Genomic DNA, 14,214 nt, shown 5'->3' on the forward strand with positions numbered 1-14,214 from the left:
CCTTCTCCCTGCAAACTTTGACACCCTTATTAATCAAGAATAAGGGTGGGGGAATGGAACTAATGCTTTTCAATGATCAGGCATGAACTCAATGGATTGAATGGTTTTCCTATATGCCACAACATTTCCATCAATCTATCATCAACCTATCCATAATCACTCTGCTTATTTTAGCAAATTATCTTTACTATGGGCTTTCTGCAGATAAATTACCTTCCTAATGAAAAAACTTCCTTTCACTTCATGAATTATTAATGAATCATTAAAACCTTCATAATTCCGATTATCCACCTTAAATCTCCTCTTTGCCTTTGCTTTTCATACAGCCATCCTAATATCCTTCCTCTCTCCACTCAAGTGAAATATTTAATAAATCACCTCTGCAGCATTATGAGTTTATGTGTTGCAGAATAGGGAGTTCACTTTCCGCAGGCACCTGCTCAGTTCTAATGATCAGCAACCATGGGGAATACAGGATAGTGTTGTTATTTTAAAGGAGCCCTTCAACATTTTAGACCTCCTTCTGCACAACATAATCCCAGGAGTCTGCACATTTCCAGGGCAGTCAGTCAGCGCAATATTTTCCATACACTTGCTCCTCTGCACACATGTTTTATTGATATTCAGTCATGAGTCAAGTTGTGTTCTAATACCTGCAACAACATATTTGACAACATTACAACCACCAGTGTTTGACAACAGTCTCAGTAGTGACAACGGAAGAGTTGACAGTGAGCCAATTGTCGCCAATCCTGAAACATGGATAGCAATGAAGTGATGACACCACATTTTTCATGGTCATTGAAATTTGTATCAGAATCAGAATCAGGTTTAATATCATTGGCATAAGTTGCGAAATACAATGCAATACATAATAATAGAGAAAAATGTGAATCACAGTAAGTACTTATGTGTGTGTATATATAAATAATAGTTATATTTGATACTGTATGTAGTGCAAAAATAGAATTAAAAAAGTAATGAAGTAGTGTTCATGGGTTCAATATTCATTCAGAAATCTAATAGCAGAGGGGAAGAAGCAGTTTCTGAATCATTGAATGTGTGCCTTCAGGCTTCTGTACCTCCTCCCTGATGGTAACGATGTGACCTGGGAGATGGTGTGAGAGAAACAGAGTTAATGCTTCAGCTTCAAGACCCTTCAGAATTCTCTCACAGTCCACTAGTTAGGCTGTTACTGAGGTAGAAAAGCTAATTAATATTAGCAATGACCTAGTGTCACCCATGCTTTGCAATAGGACATTGTACTCAGAAATTGCTCTACACAGCATTCAATTTATGCATTGCTCTTTTGACAAGTTTGTGGATAGGAGAGGTTTAGTGGGCTGCAGGCCAAACATGGACAGACAGGATTAGCTCAATGGGCAACACTGTCAGCATAGATGAGTTGGCCCAAAGGACTTGCTTCCGTGTTGCATATGACTGATAGTTCTAGTGACTACGACAGTTGTAAGGAAGGTTGACTCCCTTGTTCAGTAATAGTACAGATTATCCATGACCAGTACACTGGACTGCTCCAACAATAAAAGAAATCTTACCTTTTCAGTAGTCATAGCTGAAACAGTAACCACACATACACTATATCATATAATTAACAAAGTATTGATTCAACTTCACAACATGTTTACAAATTCTGGCAATTTTGCTCTGGTGTCATCTCTGTTCCATTACTCTCTTCGGAAGGAACAGTCTCCTTTCTAAATGCGTCTAATTAACTGTGGGCAACAGATTCATTCCCTGAAATCACACTATGTTCTGCAGTTTAAATCTGACCTCGCTACTAATTCTGCTTTTATCACTACTGAGATTGTTGTCAAATGCTGTAACTATTAGAACATGGAACATAAAATGTGGAACAGTACAGTACAGGACAGGCAGTATGTTTTATAATATCAAAGTAAGCTCAATCTCTTCTGCCTATTCATGATCCATATCCCAGCATTCCCTGTATATTCAGGGTTTTAAAGGGTCTCTATTGTATCTGCTTCCACCACATCCCTAGCAACCCATTCTATGCACGTATCACTCTCTGTGGGAAAAAAACCCTGCCCTACACATCTCCTTTAAACTTACCGCACCTTACCGTAAATACATGTCCTCTAGTATTTGACATTTTTACCCTGGGAAGAAAAAGATTCTGGCTATCGACGCTTCTCATAATTTTATAAACTTCTATCAGGTCTCTCCTTAGCCTAGATCACTCCAGAGAAAACAACATCTGTATGAGAATAGGAATTAAACACAGATGCTGCTCGACCTGCTGAGTTCCTCCAGAATATTGTTTGTTTCTCCAGATGCTGAAGTATGTTTGATACCATCTGCTCACAAGATCCTGAGTGAAACTATGGTCCAGTGTCAGAAGCTGTTTCCTTCAATAGACTATAACATGCAAACATGTTTTTTGTAACTCATCTAAGGTATGCTTCATGTAGATTCCAATAGGCTTAACTTCCAGCCACTTCAAAAAATGAAATTAACGACTCAAATCTCTTTTCACAGAAGTCTATATGCACTCATTGCATAAGTTTCTTTAACCATATCACACTTGCAATGCTGTTCCCCTGATGTTGAACTCCATCGCTGAAAAACAGTATATTGATTTGCCAGTTTTCCACATTTTCATTCAAACCTTGTTAGTGCAAAACAGTGAATGATTGCCTTCATTGTCCCTATACCAGTGTGCTCTATATGTAACTTGATCAATATCTTTGCTATTAGGACAGCAGGCATTACCACATCCATGCCATATGATTACCAATTTTGGTGGAAATAAAATTGCCTTAACTCTTCAGCTGTATATTTGCCCATATCTAACCAATTCATAAAACCATGTTCAGAAGCACAACTCACAAAATCTTTCCATGTTTGCCTTGTAATTTCAGAAACTATCAAGAGAAAATCTTCACTCTCTAACTCTCTAGAGTTAGAGTGCAAATGCCACTTGCACAGTTTGCAGTTGAGGTCTCATGAGGTAGTTTAGACCAATGCATTTGACACCACATTTAGCTTCGAGGCATTGGATCTGCTTGCGTATTAATCAGAAGTAGAAGAATTGAGTATCATTGCATTCGTAGGTTTGCCCTTCATCCCGTATCAGATTTCAGCCCAAGAATTGCTTCTGGTCGCATTTGGTCTATTACTAACGTGAATAGTCATCCAAAATGAATTGATGGAGTTTTTGACATTAAATGTGATGAAAACTCCTTTGACATAGTTTATTTTGTAGGTACAAAGTGATTTTTTTCTGGCTGTCATTCATCACATGGCTGATAACTACCCTAGTGCTGGAGCTTGAAGTATCATTCAATAAACTTAATTCATGGATGAGGGTATAATGGATTAGAATAGCTTTACTACCTCACAGTGCCTTATATGTATCTTAAGCACATCGTTGCACTTTGGCTGAGGTCCACAGAACATCCTTTTCAAATAAATGATGTAAGGGTGAGAGAACTGGTGCCAAATCCAGTGGAAGACCTGCTTAATATTGTACCATTCCCAAGAATGACCTCAATTCAGGTGCATTCTCAGGTTTCTGGAACTTTATAACCACATTTTAGTTTTCTTATACAGACTACTAAACATATGCATCTGCTCTTATTCCAAAATAGAGCACATTTGTTCCTTTTTAATTTCACATTATGCTTATGTAATCATATTAGTTCCTCTGTGAAAATTTGAAGACTTCCTATTTCAATGTTCATAGTAATCATAACATTGTCCCAATTGCACAAGGGGTGATTTATTCACAGAATCATGAAAGTTTAGAGTACAGAAGGAGGCTTTTCAGCCCATCAGTTCTGTACATGGAAATATTAAAAATGGAAACAGGTGACGTCTTTTCAGCCCTTTGAGTTTGCACCACCATTTAGCAGAAACATCGCTGATCATTTGCTTCAGTACCATTTTCAGATACTTTCCGTATAAATTTTGATATCTACACATCTAAAAAAATGGTCTCTTTGTCAGTCTATTTAGTGACATGGCTCCTACAGCCCCCATGGCAGTTAATTCCACAGGCTCACCATTCATTAAGGTTTTAAATGGATTATCTCTCATTCTTTTAAACTCTTGTGAATACAAACCAATTGACCTAATTTCTCCTTAAATTACATCCTACTATCTGAAAAAATCTGTCTGATCAACCTCTGTGCACTCCCTCAAGGCCAAGTATATTCTTTGTTAGAGAATGAAACCAACACTACACAGACTACTCCAGGTTTGCTCTCACCAAGGTCCTATATAATTATAACAGTGTATTATAACAGCTCCTGTGTTCAAAACCACTTGCAACAAAGACGAACATTTTATTGGCCTTTTTAACTGCTTGCTACATCTGCATGTTAACTTTCAGTAACTAGAGTACAATGTCAAATAAGTCTCTTGGTATATAAACATTGTTAAATAACGCATCATTTTCATCTTACTAACATGCATAGCTTCATTATGCTGTGTTTGCCAAATTTCTGCTCACTAACCATCTTATTTTCAATTATCACATTCCTCTACCCTCTCCCCATAACCCTACAAATTATTTCTTCTCAATAATTGGTTATCTCCCTTTTGAACATTACAATTTAATCAGTCCCCACTACAGACCCTAACTCAATTATAGATGCTCACTGCAGCCTTTCCAAAGCTTTCACACATTTCTTAAAGTGTAGCACCTAAGACTAGACACATTTTTTCAGTTAAAACCAATTCAGTGTTCCATATTTGCTTTTTATACACTTTGTGCTTTTATTTATAAAATAGAGGAGCCAAAATTCTTTGTTTACTACTTTTGCACCCAGTTATAGCATTTTGAATGGATTAAGTCTTAAGATCACTGTGCTGTGATGTGTTTTAGCATTGCTGCTTTAAGACTATATTGGTCTTTCTCATTCCTCCTACCTGAATACAGTATAGCATTGCATTTCTCAGCACCAAGTGCTTTACCCACTTCTAATGCAGCAAACTTTTTTTCAGAATGTCTTTTTAGCTCATACAATATATCAACCACATCTAACTTTGCTGAGATTCCAGCATCAACTTCTTCCTTGTTGCAGAACAATATAATTTGTCACTTAGCAGCTTAGGCATGTCCTCAGCCTCGCTAAGTAAATTTATATTTTGGCATCTAATCGGTGCCACCTCTCCTATTACAAAACATATCCTATTCATATACCAGACAATTTTTAGGATTATCTTTTATTTTCATTGCTAGTCTTTCTTTACGTTCTTTCCTTACCCTTTTCCTTCCTTGAACTTTCTGTACTCATCCTGGTTCTCACATGTATTAACATCCTGGTATCAGCTTTTTATCTCAGCTTTATTTTGTTCTCTATTCTTTCACTCATCTAAGGAACTCCGGTTTTACTACGTTTGTAGTTTCCCTACCCTCTCCATCAGGGGAATGTATACAGAGAGTAGTTAAATTAAGTCCTCTTAAAGATCCGCCATTCACTATTGAATGACAGCTTAGCCTGCCAAGCTTTATATCCACTTTACTCATGAGGACTGATCTGTTTTCATCTCATTGCAACTGGCCCTTCTCCAATTGGCTATTCTGTACCTTGTAGTGATCTTCCTTCTTTTCCACTGCTATTCTGAAGCGTAGGATATTAAATTCATTTTTCCTTAAATGTTCCGTCATTGACTCTTAGTTCAGTTAGCCTGGTTCATTTCCAAGAATTCCAGCAATGCAGTTTTCCTCATTAGTCCAAAGACTGATGAAGAAAATCCTTTTGAGCACTAAAGACATTGATGTTCCAGTCTACCTTTGGATGCTGAAATTCCCCATCATCACTACACCATGGCTTTTGCACATCTCTGTCAGTTTCCTTCAGGATTATTTCTCATTATTTTCTTCTCAATGGTCAAAATCCTACAGACTTGAAAATTGTACCTTCATTGCTTCACAACTCTAAGCTTGGTTGGTCTATACATCTTCTCTCTCCAGCATCATTACATTTCCTTTATCAATACACAACCTCAATTGCTTGCTCTTTCTCTCTCTCTCAGCCATGCTGTATTTCTCTGATGAACCATAAATTAGCATGTCTCCCTTATTAGAGACTCAGGTAGTTTCTTAGCAATAATTTCAGAAGAGATGGTTTACAGTTTGCTGGTTTTTCCTCTCTCATTTTTTAAAATAGTGGCATTAAAATTTTCCTATCGAAGTACATGGATCCTGGCTCAAGACAACTTCACTGTATTACGTTTAAGATACTTGCAAAGTTCTCACATTTTCGTTTAGAATCGTCCTGAAAAAGGGTCTCAGCTCAACTGTTTACTCTTTTCTATAGATGATGCTTGACCCACTGAGTTTCTCCTGCATTCTGTGTGTGCTGCTTTGTATTTCCAGCATCTTTAGATTTTCTTGTGCTTGTTTTCCTTTAAAATGCTGGTACTGAAATCCATGAGTCCATTTAACATTAGCAATACATTATAGACAAAACTTTATCTTACCTGCCTCATTATTTCACCCTAACAGAGAAATTACCTTTGTTCCACTCACATCCCCAAACTCCCACACACTTTCTCTGCTACCTAGACTAACTTCTTTCTTTCTTTCTCAGGTCTGATGGAAAAGTGCAGATCTGAAACACGATCTGCTGCCCTTTCTGCAGAAGATGATTGACAAGCAGAGTTTCTCCAGCACTTCTGGTTTTCTTTCTGATTTTAAACATCTACAGAATTGGCTTTGTTGATTGGTCACACATCAGCATTATTATTTTCTTTATCAGTGATATTTTACTTGTGTTAATTTTGGCACACCTCTGTCCCTTATTCCACATTAATTTTCTGAGGTAATCTGAAATCTAATCATTTTCATTTGTAGTTATGTAAAATTTGATTAACAAGTAATCACTCAACATTACTGACACTTACTTGCTTCTATTTATAATATAATTTTAATTCATCTGTATAGAGCCAAATTGTCCTCACCACCCTGTTCTCCCCTCAACCAATTGTAGCCTTTTTATATGGATTTAATTTGCAAGCTGCGTATTCATATCCATTTTATTATTGCTACTGTCTGGTTCTTCACCTTTAGCTGTTCCCTCTGTCTCTCCCAATCATGGAGAGCTGAGCTGTTTTTTTTTACATTTTAAAATGTTTTTCTTTTGCTTTTGTGTTGTCCTTGCCTTTAGTCTTCTATGACTAATTTTGTTTTGTAACTCAGCTGCATGTCTCTAGGGATATAAAGTGACTGTGTGTCAAATTACATTTCTTTCTCAGTACTTCCCTGGGGTCTACTTAGTGGATTTATTCATATTTGCAATAGATTCCCTCAGTATCATGTCTTTGACCTGAAACATTCTCTTTCTCCTTCTACAGATGCAAATTGACCTAATGTTTTCCAGCAATTTTCCTTGTCCTTTCAGACTTCCAGCATTCTCCATTGATTTCATCTTCTGCAGCAACTCTCACGTGGATATCACAATTTCCACATCTTCCCTTTGCTTGTTTTCCCACTATAGCTCCACATCATAGTATCAACTCGACAACGTTATAAACTAGCTTATGCCAAGGGAGTTCTGGTGTCAATTCATCAGCGATATTCGCCTAATCTTTCCATCTTTCCCCAACCCTTTCTACAATTTTAAACTCCCTTGTTTTCTCATTTTTCCAGTTCTGATCAAGGATCTTTAAACTAAAAGACTTACTCTGTTTCTTCTTTAATTCACTCTGGTGCCTATCTGACCTGCTGAGTGCTTACAACATTTTCAGATTTTATTTCAAACTTCCAGCATTTAATTTGTTTGTTGGTGTCTTCTGTCTCACCTGTCTCTGCATTAACTAAATCTGGAATGTTACTAATTGTTTTGCATTCCCTCTTTCAAACGTAGCATTGAATTTAGTGTTAGATTAGCTGCTAACAGATGTTAATGGACTATTTGTTTGTTCATCAAATTTGGCTCATTACTTCATATTAAATCTAATATGACCTGCTCCAAAATCACAATGCAAAGGAAATATGAATAGGATAGCACCATAAAATTTATCCGAGAATCTGAAATCCAGAGATCAATGACCATATATTGTAAAATAGAGAAAGGATGTGATTCAAGAAAGCTGGAGCCCCAAGGTGAGATCATATAGCCAATTGAATGACAAGCCTAATCCTATTTCCTTCCCAGAATTTTGAGGACACATTCCTCCTCGGTGAATGGACTTGTTCAGTTGCTTTTGTTCTAAATGTATATATTTTCCTTAATTATGCTGAGGCAGCCTAAGCAAGAGTTCAGTTGATGAAAACAAGTAGCTGTACAGAACAAGAATGTCTCAAATTTAATTCCCAGCCTGTCCTAAGCTAATTGACCTGAGCCACTTTGGTGCAGAAAGCTTTGGATGTGGATGACAGCCAGGAACTGAGCCATCTTGGCTACTTTGTTCACAAGAACGGTTTGAATCGAAAGTTTGCATTCTCTAAAAACCCTTAGTGACCAACCACCTCAACTGATTCTGTATTAATCATTTTCATACTTTAGCCTCTGAGTTATAAAGTTATAGCTCAATACCCATCCAGAAACTTGAGTACTACTCTTGGGCTGCAGAATGCTTGAGAGATTACTATTCATCAGGCTGAACTTCAAGTGGGTAGACATTCTTCTAATCAGCTAGGCTATTTGAAAAGTCCCGAGTACCACTGATTATCATTCTTATGTGTGGGACTTGCATGCAAACTAGCTGCCTCCATAAGAACAGTGACTACATGCTAAAAGGGATAAATGATTGAATTCTCCTGATCTTGTGGAAATACACCTTGGAAATTCAAGCCCTTTTTGGAGATTGTTCACAGTGTACTCAAAGAAGATTGTACAGCTGAGATAAAAATCCTCGTGGGATATATTGCCTATGAAATGAAAGGGCTTGATGAATTAATGAACTTACTTATTCCATACACTTTATCTTGCTATAACTAATAGATATAGAAGCTTTAAATTACCTTTTAAATATATTAGACTTTTACTTTGAACTAGACAAACTTTTTACAAAGTTCCTGCACAAATTGCTCTTTACTCGTTAACAGTTTATGCTTTGATATTCAAAAACATTAGTTACAAGAAGTTGTTTCCTAAATAAACGTTGACAACTTTTTGGAATCAGATGTTATTGAATTTCTCTTCGGAAAAAAAGCAGGACTGGTTTATATGTAAGCTGTCACATGGGCTCAGTGTCGAGTCGGAAAAGCTGTAACACCAGGATTATTCTTCCGTGGCAACATGCTGGGTTGCAAGAAACCATCCCTGATGTCAGCACTCAGAGTTGACTATCAGCTCAGTGGTGTTTTCAGTGTATTGGGTAACATACTGAGCTGAAAATTTAACACACTTTTCGATTTCAAACACACAGCCACAGTGAAATATTGCTTTACGTTTATTACACATATCAGTGTGAAAAGTAACACTCCATATATCTGCTACAAATTAAGCCCCAGCACTGATTGTGTTTAGTTTTTTGTAAAAATACTTCGACTCATTTGTAGGATTAGACGTTACTTTTAGTTCACTGCCCATAAGATTCCACCCTGCTCTCTAAAGGAACACATTACGAGCTAAACTTTCTTTCCTTTTTTCCACACTCCTCTCCTGCAGGCCTGATTAAAGTTAGAATATGATTCCATGGATACCTATAATGCTATAGAAGCTCATACGCCAGAGATTTTCTAGACGTGAAAGCCCAGATATTTTCTGACACCAATCAATTCAACACTGAAAACAACAATTTAAGAAACAAATCTTCTCTTTACTCTACCAAAAGAAGACATCGTTAATCTTCAGTCCTATTCCTTGCACACTAGTAATTTTCTTCAAGATGCAAGAGACAGTAGATGCTGGAATCTGGACCAACAAACAACCTGCGGGAGAAACTCGGTGGGTTTCTTCCACTCCTAACCCTCTGGATAAAAGGAACACTGATACACTTATTCATGTCTTTAATTCCCAGTTTAAACTCCATATATCCCATTGAAGGATTACTTCATTGTCCTTGTTCTTGGCTTTAAACGTTTCCATGTTCTCACCCAATCAAAGAACAGCATCCTTCAACCAGGTACTCAGGAGCAGAAGTAGTCCATTCATCCACTTACATATGCACCATCTTCAATTCCATTATGGCTACTAGGCTCTTCAACCACTTATCTATCTTTAATCCATATTTGTGAATAACTTACCTAAAGGTGAGTTCCTAAAAGTCATAAAATACAAGATCCATAGACCATTGGAAATATAGTTTCTACGGCATTTTTATTACCCTTTCCACACAATATGTGTGTCTCGAACCCTCTCCTAAATAATCTATGGTGCTTTACTTCACATTCAAATATTTTTAATCAGATTAAAAACACCAACTATATTAGTTCTCAATTTATTTTGCTCAGTGAATTTACTGTATATAATCTTTTTGCATGATTTAACCATTCAATCCTCTATTATCGCGATGAGTAAGCACATTCCCATTGCTATGCTGTCCAGAGCAAAGCTATACTTCCTGAAGGGCGATGCCCAGATCTGAATGAAATATCCCAAAAGTGTTTTGATCAAACTACTCTTCAATGGAGCGGGTCCTTCAATAGATTGTATTTTGTGGACTATATTCAATTAATTGATTGAGGTTTTTTTTTCTGCGTGAAGGAGACCACATAATTATAAGTTATCACAGAAGGGTTAATCACAGAAGTATTATCTGCATTTGCCAGCAGCCTATTCCTTGTACTGAGCAGAAAAATAAATTTCTTCTGATCTCCGATTTTGCTTAGGGCTTGTTAGTATTACTCATGTTCTCCATCTCTGCATTCACAGTTGAATCCAGGATGGCTGCCAGCACCAGAGCAGCTGAAATAGCTGAACTATAGCCCCAGGCTTTGGCCTACTTTTTTCTCAAACTGTAGCACATTCTGAAAGCCAGATTGACACTGCTAATATATGATGCCAGTCAGCAGTAGTAGTATCTCTTGGTCACACTGCCAGTTGAATATATGTAATTACTATTCAATTTGCGATACATAACTACATATATATAGAAAGCATAGTCATATTTACCACACATTCAATATATCAAAATTATATGAGTGTTGAAGACCTGTAATAAAGCCTAAAGTGTCAGAAATGTACAGAAGGCATGCCAAAGAAATAATCGATCAATATTTCAGATGGAAATCTTTTGTGTGAACAAATTAGCGTTCTGAATTTTCCCCAAAATCCATCTTCAAATCAGAAAAGACAAGTGCAGGAACAACAGCACAAGACTAAATGATAAGGACTCTAGCCGCCTTAATTTGGATTTTCTACTTACATGTTTTCTGCTGGCTGTGACACCAGCTTCCAACCCAGCCATTTATACATGCAAATGTTACGTTTCCCGGTCCCTTTTCACTCGCATTCTCAGCTTCTGCTGTGATGCTACCAGTACCCAAGGCTACAGGTAACCACAATAGTAATTCTTAAACAGCAGCATGGAAAGACCTTAGTCTCTAGCTAGGAAAGGGATCTTCATTATTGTCTCTTCTCCGTTTAGTTATTCAAGATTCACTTCTAAAACTCCCCAGCTAAAGAAATGCAAAGAAAATGCACTGAAAAATCTCTTTAAAAGATGGAAAATTATATTGATCTATCCAAAAGAAGCTTTTGTCTAATAAGAGCAAATCTTTAAGCCCTTGATGTATTAAGGCAAACAAGACCACTAATAATAAGTAGGGGATTATCTCTAAAATAGTTGTAATTTCTCAGTTTCCTTCTTCATTACTCCTTCTGCAGAAACACATTAGTTACATCTTGAAGCCACTCAGTTCCTTCAGATTTGTCCATGATAATTTGTTGTCTCTCAGAATGTATGCAAAATATTTTTTACTCTATGTCTATGCTTTGTTTTATGTAATGTCTGATATCAATAGCATCTGTATATAATGTGTGTGTGTGTGTGTGTGTGTGTGTGTGAATGTGTGTGGGAGATTTTACATACTTATCCAGTCCCCCACCCCCCCCCCCCAATTTCTGGGCAAAATGTAACAACTTAAGGCAGGTCATACGGAAGAATCATTGGGTTCCCAGTGTTTGGTTATCATCCTCATTATTTTGCATTGCAAATTCTTAAGAGCAATAATGATTCCGTGCTGTAGTAACCAATATGTACAAAGTGTTCCAAATGGGATTGAATCAGCTGTAATATTAGCCCTGTTGTGGAAAATGGTATGTAACTTTTGAGATCAATTTTTAGATTTGTTTGGGTTTGGAATTTGGCTTGTAGCAAAATGCATATAACATGTGAATCCTGAGCCAGTTTATAGTTGGAGAAATAGCTTTCTTTGGAGTCTCAGATGCTAAGAAATTGAGCTAGGTCAATAGAGTTTAGAGTTAGCATCCCAACTCATAATCATCATTGGAGGACACAAAATTGGACCTATCCATACAAAATATCTAATAATACTGCAGTATTAGCAATAAACGATAATTAATGACATTGATCTTAACATTCCCAATAGTTCAAAGCACTACTACCAAAACCTCTTCAGAATCAGAAAGTTATAGATTCAACTCTTTTTCCAGAAACCTGCATAAAAACACTCAGCTGGCATTTCTGTGAAGCGATAAGGGAGCAGAGGTATGTTATTAGGATGCAATGCCAAACCAATCTATCCTCTTAGATGTTCAGGAGAGCTTATACTGTAGCGATGTGCTACACACATTGCTAGAATAACCACACGGAGTCGGTGAGTTAGAGTTGCGATGAAAAAGATTTATTCAAACTTCGCGGCCCACTTTAAAGCCTTCCCATTCCCGCCCTCCCAGGGCGGGATTGCTGTGGGGAATGCATATTCCCAGACCCTTTCTGCGCGCGGGATTCTCCCCCTGCCGGTGAAGATGGCCTGGCGCCCTTTTTGGGGCCGGCCCTCTGCCTACGCGCGCTGTTGTGAGCCGGTTCGTGTGTGCCAGAAAGTGGGTCGCCACAAACCCCCCCCCCCCCAGAACCGGCGATACCTCCCCCAATGTCCACAGTCTGGATTGGCCTCTGTTTGGGAGGTCTGCCCCTGCGCCGCGGTGCCTGAGCCTGGACCAGTTGCGCCAAGTCCACATGGGCCGGTTTGAGTCGGTCCACCGTGAAAACCTCCTCTCTTCCCCCAATGTCCAGCACGAACGTGGACCCGTTGCTCCTGATCACCCTAAACGGTCCCTCGTAGGGCCGCTGTAGCGGTGCCCGGTGTCCGCCCCGTCGTACAAAAAGAAACTTACAGTTCTGCAGGTCTTTGGGTACGCAGGTCGGGCTCTGTCTGTGCTGTGAAGTGGGTATGGGGGCCAGGTTACCGAGCCTCTCCCGTCGTCTGTCCAGGACTGCTGTGGGTTCTTCCCCTTGCCCCCTTGGGGCTGGTATGAACTCTCCTGGGACGACCAAGGGCGCGCCGTACACCAACTCGGCCGACGAGGTGTGTAGATCCTCCTTGGGCGCCGTGCGGATTCCGAGCAGGACCCAGGGAAGTTCGTCCACCCAGTTAGGCCCCTCCAAGCGGGCCATGAGAGCCGATTTCAGGTGACGGTGGAAGCGCTCCACTAGTCCATTCGACTGTGGGTGGTAGGCAGTTGTGTGGTGTAGCTGTGTTCCTAAAAGGCTGGCCATAGCCGACAACAGGCTGGAGGTGAACTGAGCGCCCCTGTCGGAGGTAATGTGGGCTGGTACCCCGAAGCGTGCTACCCAGGTTGCGATCAGTGCTCGGGCACAGGATTCGGAGGTGGTGTCGGTGAGCGGGACTGCCTCTGGCCATCTGGTGAACCGGTCTATCATAGTTAGGAGGTACTGCGCTCCTCGCGACACTGGCAGGGGCCCCACGATATCCACATGGAGGTGGTCGAACCTCCAGCGGGTGGGTTCGAACCGCTGCGGTGGAGCCTTGGTGTGCCGCTGCACCTTGGCCGTTTGGCACTGCATGCACGTTTTGGCCCATTCACTGACCTGCTTACGAAGTCCATGCCACACGAACCTGTTGGCGACCAGCCGGACGGTCGTCCTGATGGAGGGGTGCGCTAAGTTGTGAATGGACTCGAAAACCCGCCGGCGCCAGGCTGCTGGGACAACGGGGCGGGGTTGGCCGGTAGCTACGTCACACAGTAGGGTCCTCTCACCTGGGCCTACGGGGAGGTCTTGGAGCTGCAAACCGGAGACTGCAGTCCTGTAACTGGGGATCTCAGCATCTGCCTGCTGTGCCTCTGCCAGCGC

General features: G+C 39.6%; 1 pseudogene; it reads right to left on the minus strand.

Moving 5' to 3' along the window:
- Window positions 1-14,214, minus strand: part of LOC134345944 (uncharacterized) — a 149,075-nt pseudogene that overhangs the window by 26,216 nt on the left and 108,645 nt on the right.

Source organism: Mobula hypostoma, chromosome 1 (genome assembly GCF_963921235.1).
Source record: "Mobula hypostoma chromosome 1, sMobHyp1.1, whole genome shotgun sequence".
Classification (NCBI taxonomy): domain Eukaryota; kingdom Metazoa; phylum Chordata; class Chondrichthyes; order Myliobatiformes; family Myliobatidae; genus Mobula; species Mobula hypostoma.